This window comes from Acanthopagrus latus, chromosome 8 (genome assembly GCF_904848185.1).
Source record: "Acanthopagrus latus isolate v.2019 chromosome 8, fAcaLat1.1, whole genome shotgun sequence".
NCBI lineage: Eukaryota > Metazoa > Chordata > Actinopteri > Spariformes > Sparidae > Acanthopagrus > Acanthopagrus latus.
This window is the reverse complement of record NC_051046.1, coordinates 27,527,712-27,542,279: the sequence shown is the minus strand read 5'-3', so window position 1 is coordinate 27,542,279 and position 14,568 is coordinate 27,527,712. Positions and strand designations below refer to the sequence as shown.

Below are 14,568 nucleotides of genomic sequence, written 5' to 3'. Positions count from 1 at the left end.
CGATCTGCTCCACCTCATCTGCCACCAGCCTCCAGCACCTCTGTCCACCCACCCACACAAGAGACGCTTTTTCACTGAGCCTTCCACCTGAGCCGTCCATCCACAGTGAGCTTTTTCTCATCGAGACTAACCCGAGCTGGAACTTGTTCGAACTCATCTGCTCGCTTCACCTTTTGTATTAAATATATCCCTTTCAAACTGTTCCCAGCTCCGGTGTCCAATTTTAGGTCTTAAAACAACTTCCAGCTCATCATAACATGACTGACTTCACTAGAGGTAATTCATCAGATTACATGCAGCCACAGAAGACTTTATACTACTTTTTCCACATATGCTGTAACAGTCCCCAAGACCTATTAACACTAAATGAGTAGAATTGGTGGAGTTACCCTTCAGCAAAAATGTGCAAACTACTTGCACTCATACTGTCTAAATGTATTCTAAAATTTGACACCTCAACATATTTAAAGATGTCAAACATGGTATTTGTGTAGCTCACCCTATTATTGTTATTCAGCAGGGAAAATGACCAATAAGGTAACATGAAACTGAATATATTATTTATTGGAGTCATGTAATGAGATGCCATGGGCATTGCCAGCTGAACAGATGCCGTCTGCCAAAATCAATTAGTGTTTCTCAATAGCAGGCACAGTAAGTCTGCGGTTCTACTTTCTTAACCAGCTACCTTCAAAATGGATACAGTAATGTTACGTCAGCAATGGCACACAAACAGGCTACAGCCGAGGGAAATGTATCAGGACTGAACCAGGGGTCAGTTCCAATTTCATGAGAACAGGCGCTCATGCTGTGTCCATCCCTCGGCATTATAGCACTGCTCTTCTTTGGACAATTCACAACCAGAAGCAATAGAATTCAGCAGACAGCCACCCATGCTGCCATGCCGGCAGGTTCATGTGCCAGCGTGGCAGCATGTATGGATGCAGGGAACAAGATAGACAGATGGAGGATACAGAGAAGCTGGGTGGATGGCAGACGTACGAGAGAAAGAGAGTGGTGGGGGACGAGAGAGAGAGAGATGAAAGATGGACTGTAAAGGACACACGCCCACATGAAGGCAGGTTGAAAAGGCCGAGCCCATACATTCTGAGCAGAAATGATAGAGGAAAGGCGAGTGGAGAGGGTGGAGGAGAGATATGAGTGAATGTTGATACATGGTCTGGTCTCTAATCAGCTTTACATCGTGTAATTAGAGCTAAAGTAGGCACATACAGTAATCACATAGCTCATCCACATGTAAACACTGCCTTCATTATGCTGGTTTAGGGTGGATGCACTCCCTGAGGTCCAGTCCGTCTTAGTCAGGCTTGCACTTTGTTGAAAAATTATATTTTTACTCAGGTGAAACTTTTAGGTGATGGACAGGGTTCTTTCTACATCAATGCAAAACATTTGAACTTTTATTTTTAAGACACTAGTGCGAGGCTGGATGAGCAATTATCCAGCATCGCCAAAGGCTCCAGTCACTCTGTGCAACAAATTTGTATTCCTGGATTGCTGTAAATTAATCTTGTTACCAAACAGCAAATCAGGTGATATTCCAAACCTTCTAAGCAGTACACACTGCACAGACAGCCAGAGGAATGGGAGGGTTTGCCTCAAGGGCTCGCTATCAGGTTAATTCATTAACGCTGCCTTCAAAGTGGAATTACAGTAACAGATAGCTAGGAAAAAGGAGTTTCCACTTGACTACAGAAAATGTTTGTTCATGACATAAATCTTTAGTGACTCAAAGGTCCATGTATTGAGGTTGGTAAGGCCACATGCAATAATACTGCATAATATTTTATATATATATTTCCATTTTGACAAATTAAAGTAGTTGAATAAAACAAAGCCTCCAAGTCTCTAAGTGAGCACTCTGTTGCTTTTTGTTGTTGTGTAACAGATGAGACAAGAATCCTGCTTGCAGCTTGATATGACGATTTCAGTGCATTAACTTTCGTTCTAACCTCTGAATTTTGAGGAAATGTCTCCTCAAAATTCCTGTGCTTCGTCTCATAATGCCTTTTCAAATTTGGAATCTTCATCACAGCTATAGTCTTCTGGCATATTAAGCACATGGGTCTTGTGCTGGTTGGAGGGGGAATGAATGCAAATTTTCCAGTCCATTATTCTTCGAATTGCCGATTTTTACTGTCCGCTTTTCTTTTAGCAGTGAACTTGGAACAGGCTCCCACAGCTGGCAAAATGTCAATATGCGACCCGCTCCAAAAACGAAAGTGAAAGTTAAAACTTTCGGGCAGCCGGTGGGCCGGATGCGGCCCGAGGACCTGCCAGCCAGCATGTCCGTGCTGGCTGGCAGGTTGTTGGCACAGAGACTGCCTCCAGTCTGTCTGAACTAAACAAAGCCCCTCTGAGTATTCCTGGGCTTTGAAGCCAATTTAACACCAAGGCCTAATTGTTTAATTAAGCACATCTAAAATGGTGGACACATTCAGTGTCACTACGCAGAATTTGATCAGTTTGGTCTGATAACATTTGGAAAGTCTAGAAGAAATGCACCATTCAATTATTTTGTTCACATTCATGTAAGCGGAGCGCTGAAACGTTAGCTAGCCACTCAGCCAGCAGAAGTCTCTGTTATGCACACTCTATGAAGCTATGTGGAGGATCCAGTACATTTTTTGCCCAGGAAGTTGAAAAGACAGCTTTCAACGAATGGATGGGGCTCTGTCCTTCGATGCTGTATCTAGATTTCCCACAGTAGATAAATGGGCTAAACATGTCTGACTCCATGTGCTGACTCCACTGTGGTACAGACTGCGGTTAGACTGATACAGATCTTTACAACTCGCACACAGAAAACAACAAAAATGGGTGTCCATATAGATATTGATATATTTCTTACTGAAAGTTAGAGTAAGTAATCATTCCTCCTTTTTAAACTGGTCCTTAAGAAATCCTGATGAGTCAGATTCATTAAACATCTTTCAAAGTTACTTTATTGATTTATTCAGCAAAAAGAAATTCAACTTTAGAACGCATCAGTCGACTTCTGGAGAAGTGTTTAGCATGAAATCAGTGTACAGTAAACGGTGTTGCAAAAGAAAGTGTCTCCAGTAACATAATAACTATAAAAGAACGTCTTTATGCATTAATCTGATCCTGACAGATCTTAAGAATCCATCATTTTGCACAGAGTAAATGACTTCTGTTGCAGTGCGCACACAGTGACATGCTGACCAGATGTGGCCTTAAGTAGGCCATCCCAACAAAAACATAGAGGATCAGGGTGACGATCCTATGAAATAGCTAATCCCAAATGCTTTCAATGAGGGGCTGCCTGTTTGATCTGCTCCGCACTGGAGCCAACAGACGCCCTATCAACGATTCAAGAGCGACGTGTTTGGCAGGCAGCGACAACCTGTCCTCTGAGAGCCTTCTACTTGAACATTTGTCAGAATTTTCCTTTCTCACCATAAGGTGTCTTCTGGGTATTATTCTAAGCAGTTACACTTGACTTCAGAGGCATTTTCTGTCTCTCAATAATAAGAATGATAGACAGAGGAAAATATATTTTCTTCTTAGATTTGAGGCTAAATCATCAACCGGACAATAAAACAGTATTCTGTGCTGTTCTATAGTAACAGATCAGTACTCACAATCTGTCAGTAATGGACATTCAAGCAACTGCAGTGGTTTCTACGGACATTTCTTGCTTGCTTGTGCACATATGTGTATTGGTTGGTGTCTTGTTGTGCATGCGGATGCCTGTTGTTCTGCTAAAAGCTTTCATTCAACAAAGAGCCAAGGCGAGGTCACACTAGATGATGTTGTGCTGATGCCAAGCTTGACCTGACTGTACAAACAAACATGGTGATAGGACAGAAAGAATCCAATAAAGTCAAATGTCACGTTTAAACATCCAGCTCAAATGCAGTTTCCCATCTACCAGTTCTTATGCCAGGCAGACATTTTCTTTACTCTGGACTGAAGAATAAACAATACATTTAAATCATAGTTTTATGTGAACCACAACTGATGTCCCCTCGTCTGAAGTAGACCAAAGGAAAACAAATGGTAGATACAACTTCCTCCATCACTCATGCTGTTTTATGCAATAAGTTATCTAAGCAACAAAAACAAACATACAAATCCAACATCATTAAGTGTAAATCATAAGTGGACAAAGCTGTTCTGTGCAAGATTTCCATTTACTCATATTGTCAGTCTGAGCTGCCAGATGGTTTGTTTCACAGAATGGTTTGTTTGATAAATCCATCTGGGAAGAAGCCGCTAGAAAACATATGAAACACACAGGCACTTACAATTGGAAGGGGATTGGACCAACAATCTGCGCATCACTATACATCACAGGTTAATTCCACGCAATCAGAGCAACAGTAGGAGAGTGCTACCAAGAGCGGAGCCAGTTGGTAAAATGAACTCTCACCGAAGTCAGTTAGGAGAAGAGCGAAAAATGTTTTCCATTGAAGAATCTAATCTCATCATCACAGAGAACCTGTGATTTTTACACACAAAAAATGAAAAAGATGAAAGGGATGGAGTTTAAATTCTAGTGCAAAGATTCTAGTCACCTTTTCCGGAGACGCAGCTGACTTGCATCCTGACTTAAAATATCATAAACTGGCATGTCTTGTGTTTGGGCCAGGGCAGGAAAACTTTGCAACATTTGATTAAAACCACCCAGAACATCACTGGCACATCTGCAGAGCACCAGTGACATCTGTGAAGTAAGATGTCTTCACAGAGCTATAAGGAAACTGAAAGGCAACACCAACCCTATTCACTGTCTGTTTTTCCCTACCACCTGACAAAAGATACAGAAGTATCTGCAGCTTCTTTCCTCAGGCTGTGAGACTGCTGAACTCATCCTCAATTCTCTGCCATTAAAAACATATTTTCTAGTGTAGCATCAGGGACTAAAACTTAAGGAAAGCTTTAGTCCCATTCTTTGATCTTCTTTCAATGAAATATCCTCTCCAGTTCTGACATTACTGATGCTATAGCAGCATGTACGGTAACTTCTTGAGGAGCTGCCGCTGTTGTTTTCAAAAACGAACAGTCGCCTCTCTCACTGGTCATCACATCTAAACCATGTCTGGCTCTCAGTAGTTCCTAAAAGGTTGCTGATTGGTTCAAGGCTTGTGTGTTTGGAAAGATGGATGGCAATGTAATCTCAATTACTTCAACTATGGAGATAAACAGGCATATATTTACTGTCACCTTAAAGGCTGACTTCGAACATTCTTACCTTTCAAACAAATGAAGCAAGCTATCATTCAGATATATCAAATGTAGTGCCCATTCCCTGGCATAAAAAAACAATTAACAATCTGATTTCTTCAGCATAATTAAGAGTGGAGACTTTTTATACACAGAAAGCTAGCTACCCAGATAAATAAAAATGACCAGAAATACCAGCTGCACAAGTTGTTATATGACAGCTTACAGAAACAGCTCTATGATCAACATGTTTCTTCGAACAATGAGAAAAATGTCCCATTGCCTGCTGATAAGCACTGCTAACAGTCCGACGGCAGGAAGTGAAATACTGCAAAATGGGAATTAGCCAGCTTAAAAGGCTTACACAGAGCCGCCACTGTGTACAAGTTCAGCTTTGAAACCTTGTTTTGCACCTTTTCATCAAATTACAAATTAAACACTATTATTTGAGAGAATAATAGACTGTGTTATTGAGAAAGTACCTGCCCTGGTGTTAATTAAGTCTGCCAGCCATGGCAGCCACATTTCACACCCTGTGTGTATCTTCACAGTTTGAAATGAATAGCTCAAACCCACAGGTGTCTCACACATCTTTCAAGGTTTGCAGTGGCTGATTCAAAAGACAGCAGGCCTTCACTCAGCTGTGCACAGCAGCCCTCTCATCTGTGCTGCGGACTACTCGGCTTCACTGGGCAACAATTTTGGACAGATATAGATTTCAGCTTTAAAATGAGATTTGAACCAAAATGGGAATTAGCTGCGGCCTGAACTACCTTTGTGTGGTTACATTGGTTCAGGCCTCTTGGTTGACCATGGATCTAAGTAGCAAGCCCAGCCCTACCATGCTGCCAATGGTGGTGACAGTATACTCTATTCAAGGCCATATGAGAGCACCTTGTGGAGGAGGGGAGAGGAAATAATAGACATGCAGCAGAGTGTGAAGTCTCAGCACACTTAAAAAGAAAAATCTTGTCTTTGTATATCCCTGTTAAAAATGTGCATTATGAAGAGGCAGAGGAGTGGTAGGGGGTTTTCATATCACATGGCATATGCTAGCTGCTAATCTGGAGCAGGGGTTTTGACAATGTGGAGAAAAAGGACACAAAAGAGTCCTTGAGGATCTAAATAAGTCCTTAAGGGGGTTTAGAGATGTGCCCAGCAAATTTGACTGAAATGTAATTCACTACCCAAGAAATTGATAAAGAATAAAAATACAATTGGATCAATGTGTGTAGCAGCAATGTCAAGTCCACCCTTACATATGCTAGCATGGAACCAAAGCTGATATCAAAAGGACTGTTGTATTCCAGAGTGGATACCGGCGAAGGCATCTGTTAGCCTAATAACATCACAACCCAGAAGATGTTACAAGATCACCAAAATAAGGCAGAGGTGCTTTGAATGTAGATATATTGAATCCTTCAGGTTGTGCTGAGATTGACGCAAACCTGGTGCACAGCTGTGATGCACAAGCTTGCAAGATCAAGAAGATATCACATAAACCGGTGTTGAGTGGCATTGATCACCTATCAAACAAACAGCCCCACTACAAGCCCTGCTGAAGACAAACAACATCCATCTTGCGCAAGTATCCTTCAAACAACACAAGCACTTTTTTGCAATGGCATCAGACCTCCTTGTGAACAGGATAATTCCCCTTTGGGAGTGGGTACAATAAGAGAACCAAAGCTGTCACCCCACCACAAATGGAGCAACTGTGGTTTAGGCTTTGGGCGTCCACTGATCACAGGGTTGGGGTTTCAATCTCCACTCCCTCCTGGTTTGAAGTGTTCTTTGCGCTGAACTCCAAATTGCTCCAGATGATCAGGTCAGCACCTTAGTAGCTCGCTGTCAGCCAGTGTGTGTTTGTGTGTGTGAATAAGTGTTAGAGAGTAACACACAGAGGATTGGAGTGCTATACTAGGACCAAACAACAGACCAACCAACCAATCAACCAACCAACTAACCAACCAACCAACCAACCATACCATATCATAACCTTCTTGGTAGAGGTAATGATCCATTTTCCAAATGGTAAAAGGATTAATAAAACACAAGTAAACATGGCAATAAACTTAAGCATGACATTACCCATGGTTATTTCATTTTATCTAATACTGTACACAGTTAAAGAATTAATGAGTACGACTGATGTGTCTCCACCTGTGTGCAGGTGGAGAAACTAGATCCTGCGCTATCAGGTGTTGCTGGACTCCAAGAACTGTCAAAGAGCCCCACCCAACCCCCCACCGGTCTGCCCTATCGACCTGCCAGCTTCACTCAACCACCTGCTTGGCAATGGACAGAAACAAAGTCCACACACCCGAGGGCCTGTGGGGCTTGTGTACAGAGAGAAGGGTTGGGGGTTGACCTTTTCCCCCTTTCTGAGTGTCTTCCAACAACAGAGAGGCCACTTAATGTGGGGGGTCCACGAAAAAGCAGGGGAAAAAAAAGAAAAATGTATCAACTAAAAATGTCCTCTTGTGAATTTGAAACTACAGCACACACAGAAGCTAAATCGTTAATACATCAATCAACACCCAGCGCCTAGCATGCAAGGTTGAAATAATTAACATGTTGCTTCAGTAAAAACATCCATCTGCCCTCAGGGTTGCTCTGAGATATTGAGCGCCAATGCGCCAAAGCGCTCAGCATGTACTAAGTTTAATAAAGACATCAGGCCTTTTATTTGGGAAAATTACAGATCTTAAAAATCTCACAATTTAAAAACCACATTCACATAGTATCGGGCACTCGTCAGAGACGTTAAGATTACATTTTAAATTCAAATGTATCACGCAGAAGGTGATGATTTAATCAAACTGGCAAATGAGGAGATGTCACTAGCGCCAGACTGAAAGGGTTTGTCTCGAGATTATGTTTAAAGATGTGGGCATATTGTGAGGCCTTCTGCCTCTTTTGGCAGGGTGGTCTACATAAAAAAAAAAAAAACTCGCAGAATCAAAGGCAAACATTTTGAATTAACCAAAGAAACAGGATTACTCTAATACTGAGATAATTGGGTATATGTGAGAAGAGTTTGGCTACAGGCCCAGATCTAAATCCACAGGGAGAACAACTAAACTCACTGTAGATATAAAGAAAAACTGTGTGGCACCGCCCCCCGCCTTCTATATTTAGATCCTCTGTGAACACTCTAAACGTATATATTGCCCTTTTGCAGCCCTGTCATGATGTCAGCAATGTCAACTCTCACATATCTGCCTGTGTGCTAAAACGTCAAGATGTGTTCACTTCAGAATTTTAAAAAGACTAACGTTGAGCTTCATAGACGCTGCATTCTTCTGGCTTCAGGAGCACGAACACAGTATCTTACAAGCAATACAAAAATGTTGTAACTACCATATCATGACCAAATTCAGTCTCTTTAAGGGTGTTGTGTAATAACAAAAGTTGATCTGTTAGAGGTTATCAAACATCAGACGGCAGAATGAGGGTGTTTTTTTTTTATTTATGTACAAGAAAATAAGAAGACATGTACATTAAAAACTGGCTGAAAAGTGCATCTAAAGTATTTTACATGTGAAGCTCAGTTCACTCAGCTGGTGAAACATGTGTGCACTGTCTTTTGTGGCAATTAAGGTAGTTTTCCCAAGATGAAGTAAACCTCATAGGGCTGGGTAATATATCAATATACTATCATTATCCTGATATGAAACTCTCCTTAGATTTAGGATATAGTGATATTGTGACATGAGTGTTTACTCCTCCTGGTCTTTAAGGCTGCATATACAGTAACGTGATGTGATTATCTAAACATAACGTTATATTCACATTACTGATTGTTATATATCAAAATCTCATGGTGTTAACATATGTGAAAGTACCAGTAGTCATCCCTAACATCCCAAATATTAATTTGCTATGACTTTCATGAAGTGATTTGGAGCAGATTTCAGAATATTATTTGAAGGCTATATCACCCAACCCTACCATACTGATGTCATACTGATGTCATCAGGTTTACACTGGTTTTCTTTTCTAACTGGAGGTGATGGGATTAAAATGCAGAGAAGATGCTTGGCTCTTCAACAGGGGGTCCTTACAGTTACTTCGCCAAATCATTGTTTAACAATATCCTTTAAGTTTCTGTTTAAAAAAAAATGAATAATTTCTTCTGAAAACACACAGTAAGATAACTCCAACATATCATGAGTAAATATCAGCTCATTTAAGTTACACAACATTAATGATAGTCTACCCATGGTTCTGTAAACATGCGAGCGAGCTAACCTAACTGTGTGCTGAATCACAGTGCAGCACCTATCCATATGGGAAAATTGTAGGCTGTATTACTGAAATAGACAGTCATCTGTATTTTGAAGTCAGCGTACATTCTTGTCAGCCACAATGTATTATTTTGTGACTTGAGCAAAGAGATCAGAGTACCTCTGTAATGTGTGAAATAAAGAAGATGAGAACATCTGTACAATTTCAAACTCTTAATGAATTTACATAATAAAAAAAGAGCCAACTAAAAAAACATTCTCTTTTAAAACATGACCAAATAGAAAAAGATGGTTTCAGTTGCCCGTTGCTTTCCTCTTATCCAGCGTATCTGTGCAGATGAAAAACAGACAATTGCCAAGGCATTAAAACCGAGACAAGAAACGGAGAGGAGAAGAGAAGAGAGGAAGAGGAGATGAGTGGAAGAAAGGGGCTGGAGAGAATCGGAGGAAACAAGAGGAGGAATAAGAAGGAAAAGAGAACAGAGAAGGGGGGGAAAGGAGAAGAGGAGGGCACACAAAAAAGAGAGAGGAGGCACAAACAGAGGAGGAAATGAAAAGTGAAAAAAAGCAGAAGAGAAGAGAGGGAAAAGAAACAAGAGGAGGAGAGGGGAGGGGAGGAGAGGAGGAAACATGATAGTAAAATAAAGCCAGCCAGACAAGAAGAGGACACAAAAAAGTAAAGGAGGGAGGAGAGGAAATGAGAAGAAAGGATTAAGGAAGAGGAGGAAAGAAAAGATCAAGGGGAGCAGAGGAGAGGCGAGTTGGGCCACACCTATATCTACTCTGGAGTCAAAAAAGCAACACCTCTCTGCCTCTGTCCTGTTCCCACAGACGGTGATGATGTATCAGCTTTAAAGACACACAGCAGCAGCAGTTTGACCAGCAACTGGCCAGTCCCAGTGTGTCTCCTGTTGTGCACCAGCGAAGCCATAAAGAACCATAAAGCCACTTCATGTGGGTGCTGGGTCAGTGAACTGGGAAAAATAAACACACTGAATGACAAGACACTACAGAAGGTACCTAATTTGAGGCTGCAAGTATAGTCTGAAATAGTGGTGTTGCTTGGACCAGTCCTGTGTAACCACACACACGCACACGCACACGCACGCACACACACACACACACACACACACACACACACACACACAGAGATAAGGAGAGAGAGGGAGGAGAGGGAGAGGTGTGTATGCTTTAATTTCCATCCACTTTCATTGGGTTGGTGTTCTGATTTCAGGCATTCATGTACGACACACACACACACACGCAGAGAGAGAGAGAGAGAGAGAGAGAGAGAGAGAGAGAGAGAGAGAGAGAGAGAGAGAGAGAGCACATCCGACCATTGGATCATGCAAATATGAGTCAAATGTTTTACCCCAGGCAGGCACAGGCTAAGATTTAGGCGCGGCTGAAAGACTTGCCTCAGTGGACAACACACGGTCTGATAATTAGAGACAGCAGGGATATATCTGTACTGTCACACAGCTAGGAGTGAATGCTCTCACTGGGAACATTCAGCGTATTATTTATTAACATTTCTAACCCACTAAAGGTCTAAAGTGTCCATCCACGCTGCTCTGGGTCACATTAAGCAGATAAATAGGCAGAAGAGAGGCGACTTACTTGTTGGGAACGTCTCCCTCATGGGCTTCATGTGGTGTGGACGGCTCTGATTGTGTCTTGTCCCCTGAATCCTGCCGTAATGAGCGCTAATCAACGGCTTCTCGCGGCGGTGAAATCCAGCGTTCACGGTCCGACGGCTGCGGACCGAGCGAGGGACCGAGCGAGCGACTGGCTGACTGACTGAGCCGAGCGGAGTTGTCTCTTCAGCACCACGCCACGCCGAACAGCTCCCGCTGACGTCACTGCCTAGCTACGGCCGGCCACGCCCACTTCCCCTAGCGACCGCCTCCCGAGACTGAGGGAGGCGGTCGGGACTGAGGCAGGGAGAGAGCCAGAGAGAGTAAAACAGGGTATGTCACACATTTGGTTGAGATTCAATCAAACCCAGAGGCATAACTGATAGGGATCTATATCTCTGTGCGATTTATACACCAGCAGTAGATTCTCCTTATTTTGAAGAAGACATTTTTGACACTCTCCATTCAGAAATTGCCTGCTTCCAGGCTCAGGGAAACCTGCATCTAACTGGAGATCTGAATGGACGAACGGGAGATTCACATACTCCTCAGCTCTCGGGTCACTGGAGTAGACTGTGCAGTCACTGACATGGACCCCTCCACTTCAGTGTATTCAGTGCCAGACACCACCAATCCCCCCATTTCAGACCGCAAATGTGTTCTTTAAACTCCCAGATCAAATGAGTGACACAGAAAGAGGACCCAGTAAACTGTTCAAATTAAATCCTACCTACAGATGGGCCCCAGACGGTGGAGACAAATTCATCATGGCCTTGAACTCACCTGAGCTGATGACATATAAATATATAACCAAAACCAATGTCTCTACCAGAGATGGTGTAAACAAGGCGACTGGTGATATCAATATAATACTTCACAAGGCATAAATGTACAATTAGGGACAAAAAACTAAAATTATACCCACATGAAACTTGAAGATATTGAGAATGCCATTAGTCAAGTTCATCAATTCTGGGATATGTGGAACAAGAAGTTCAACACTAAGCAACAGACACTACCCATCCAAAATGGTGACATCTGGAGAGCACATTTTGAAAATCTGTACAAAGACATACCAATAAATCAAATTAATTCAGATCAATGTATTATACAAGAAAACCTCCAAACATTAAAAGAAACATTTAAAGACAAAACCCCCCTTTGTTTCTCAGTTACTTGGGAAGAATTGACCACACGGACAAAATCTCTCCAGCTGAGGAATGCTTGTGGTCCAGACAGCATTAAAAATGAAATGCTCAAATGCAGCACCCCAGAGATGCAGGGTGCAGTGTTGAAGTTGTTCAATATTGTATTACAGTCAGGATGTTTTCCTGACGTCTGGTGCAAAGGGCTCATTTCACCCATTCATAAGAGCAGTGTTGTTGTGAGGCCGCTCAGACACAGTCTGACCAGCCTCACAACAACACTGCTCTCCAAACACCAACCAGAGTAAAGCAGATTATAACACAATGTAAAGAAACCTATCTGGAACACTGGAAAGAAGAAACTAAAAGCCAAATTAGATTAGAATGTTATCTAGCCCTAAAAAGAGATTATGACTTAGCAGTATATCTCTTTACGGTCAGAGATAGAAAGCAGAGACAGATCCTGACCAGGTACAGGCTCAGTGACCACAAACTGACAGTCCAAACAGGAATCATGGCCAAACCAAACCAAATTCGACTCTGTAATCTCAGATTTCTGAATGACCTCTCAAAATTAAAAATACTGGGAGAAGGAGACAGGGCATATCTTGCTGCCCAGTATGTATCAACACGCACAGGATATACTGTATATATATAATCAATGCAAATCAGTGTTGGTGTTGTGTTGGTGTTCATGTTCATGTTATTTGTTGCGTTCAGTCCGAGTGTTTGGACAGATGCTTTGGCAAAATTGTTGTTGAAACTTTCATGCCAATAGAGCCACCTTTGAATTTGTCTTCCTGATTTAGTTACATATAGCAGTTCAGTTAGTTTTGAAGCTTTGGTTTGATTTGACCAATGTTCCAAATTTGATTTGCTCTGATAAGTGCTTGCAAAGCAGTGCCGGCCTCTGGCTGAGCAGTATTGGGTGTTGTTTGATGAGTAAGTCAGCTGACAGACGGGGCTCTTCGGGGTTCACTTCTTTGGTTGGTGGTGCCGGAAGCCAAACTGGCCAAACAAGCACAAAGCAACGAATACAAATACAAATTTAGACAGGAGGCATTTGTGATTTTCACTTTTCGAGGCCTCAAGAGTGGCTCATCTTTTTAAACTGTATATCTTCATAGAAAAGATGAAATATTATCTCAGAAACGGTGTGTGTCCAGCACACACAAACACACATAGACACACGCCCACGAACTCCCTGAAGTGGAATGATGATAAAGGGTTTGGAAGTTCTGTTGCCTGAAAGCTGATGGATTAATGATCTAATTAGTAAATACCACAAGTCTGTTGTCACTCATGGCTCCTCTTTGTCAGTTGTTGTCATCGGGTTTTGAAGTTTAGTTGTAAGATGTTGAGTTTTTTTCAAAACTCAGTACTGAGATAAATTAAAATCTGACACAAACTACAGCAATACAAAGTGATGTTGAGTCATCCAACTGATGCATTATATCTTAAGACACCCACTGCAACAGATGCATCACTGTGTCTCAGAGTGAATACATAATGTTCTGTATGCAAACTAGCTGTTTTTGAGCTAACAGGTACTGATGAACATCCTGTCAGTCATACGCTGCAGCTCCACTGTGCTCCTCAAATGTAGTCTATTAATGTGAGTTGATTTAGTCCGGTGAAAAATGATACATTGAATGATGTGTCATAGTTTTAAGATTTAGTGAACTGAGAGTAGAAAATATGAGCAAAACATATTTCACTTGCTCGTAGAAATAAAGCGTAAGCCCTTCAGCTGTCGGCTGTAGACTGAGGGAAGAAAAATGTGATGCGCCAGAAAATGTCGTGTCAGCTGAAGGAAATTCAGAGTAACAGAGATATACTGTAACTTTGGCAGTTAAATCAGGGAAGGAGAACAATTGGTAGCTTAAAATCCCTGTGAGCTCAGCCCTATAAAATTACATGTCTGCATACCAAATGACGGCAAAGCTGAACAAGGCTGTTTTTTTTTTACCATTTGTTGAGTGGGTAAGATTGGCAGTGCTGAGCTGTACTACAAGCATGAAGTGCACACATATTTGTAATAGGCTCAAAATCATGAAAATTATATGTAGGCTTAAAAAAATGTAAATTCAATTAGACCTTCATTGCTCTCCTGAGAGGAAGATGGTGTCTGTGATTGGGTGTCAAATCCTCTTACCAGTTAGTCATGCCCAGAATTATCTTGTAATACCATTGGACTCACCCTTAAACTGGACCAAACCTATCATTTCTTAACATTGACATCAGCTGACGCATCCCCACGTCTATGCTGGTGTGTGGTTCAGTGTGTGTACTCTAGCTATCTAGCTGGCTTCATGCACTTTACTT

At 41.9% G+C, this 14,568-nt stretch overlaps 1 protein-coding gene across 1 annotated transcript in view; it reads right to left on the bottom strand.

Annotated features, from left to right (window-relative positions):
• Nucleotides 1-11,252, bottom strand: part of smpd3 (sphingomyelin phosphodiesterase 3) — a 73,249-nt gene extending 61,997 nt beyond the window's left edge. Inside the window, exon 1 of the mRNA XM_037108528.1 lies at nucleotides 11,082-11,252. The gene's annotated coding sequence lies outside the window, so the exon portion shown is untranslated. The remainder of the gene's footprint in view (nucleotides 1-11,081) is intronic.
• Nucleotides 11,253-14,568: the final 3,316 nt, after the last annotated feature.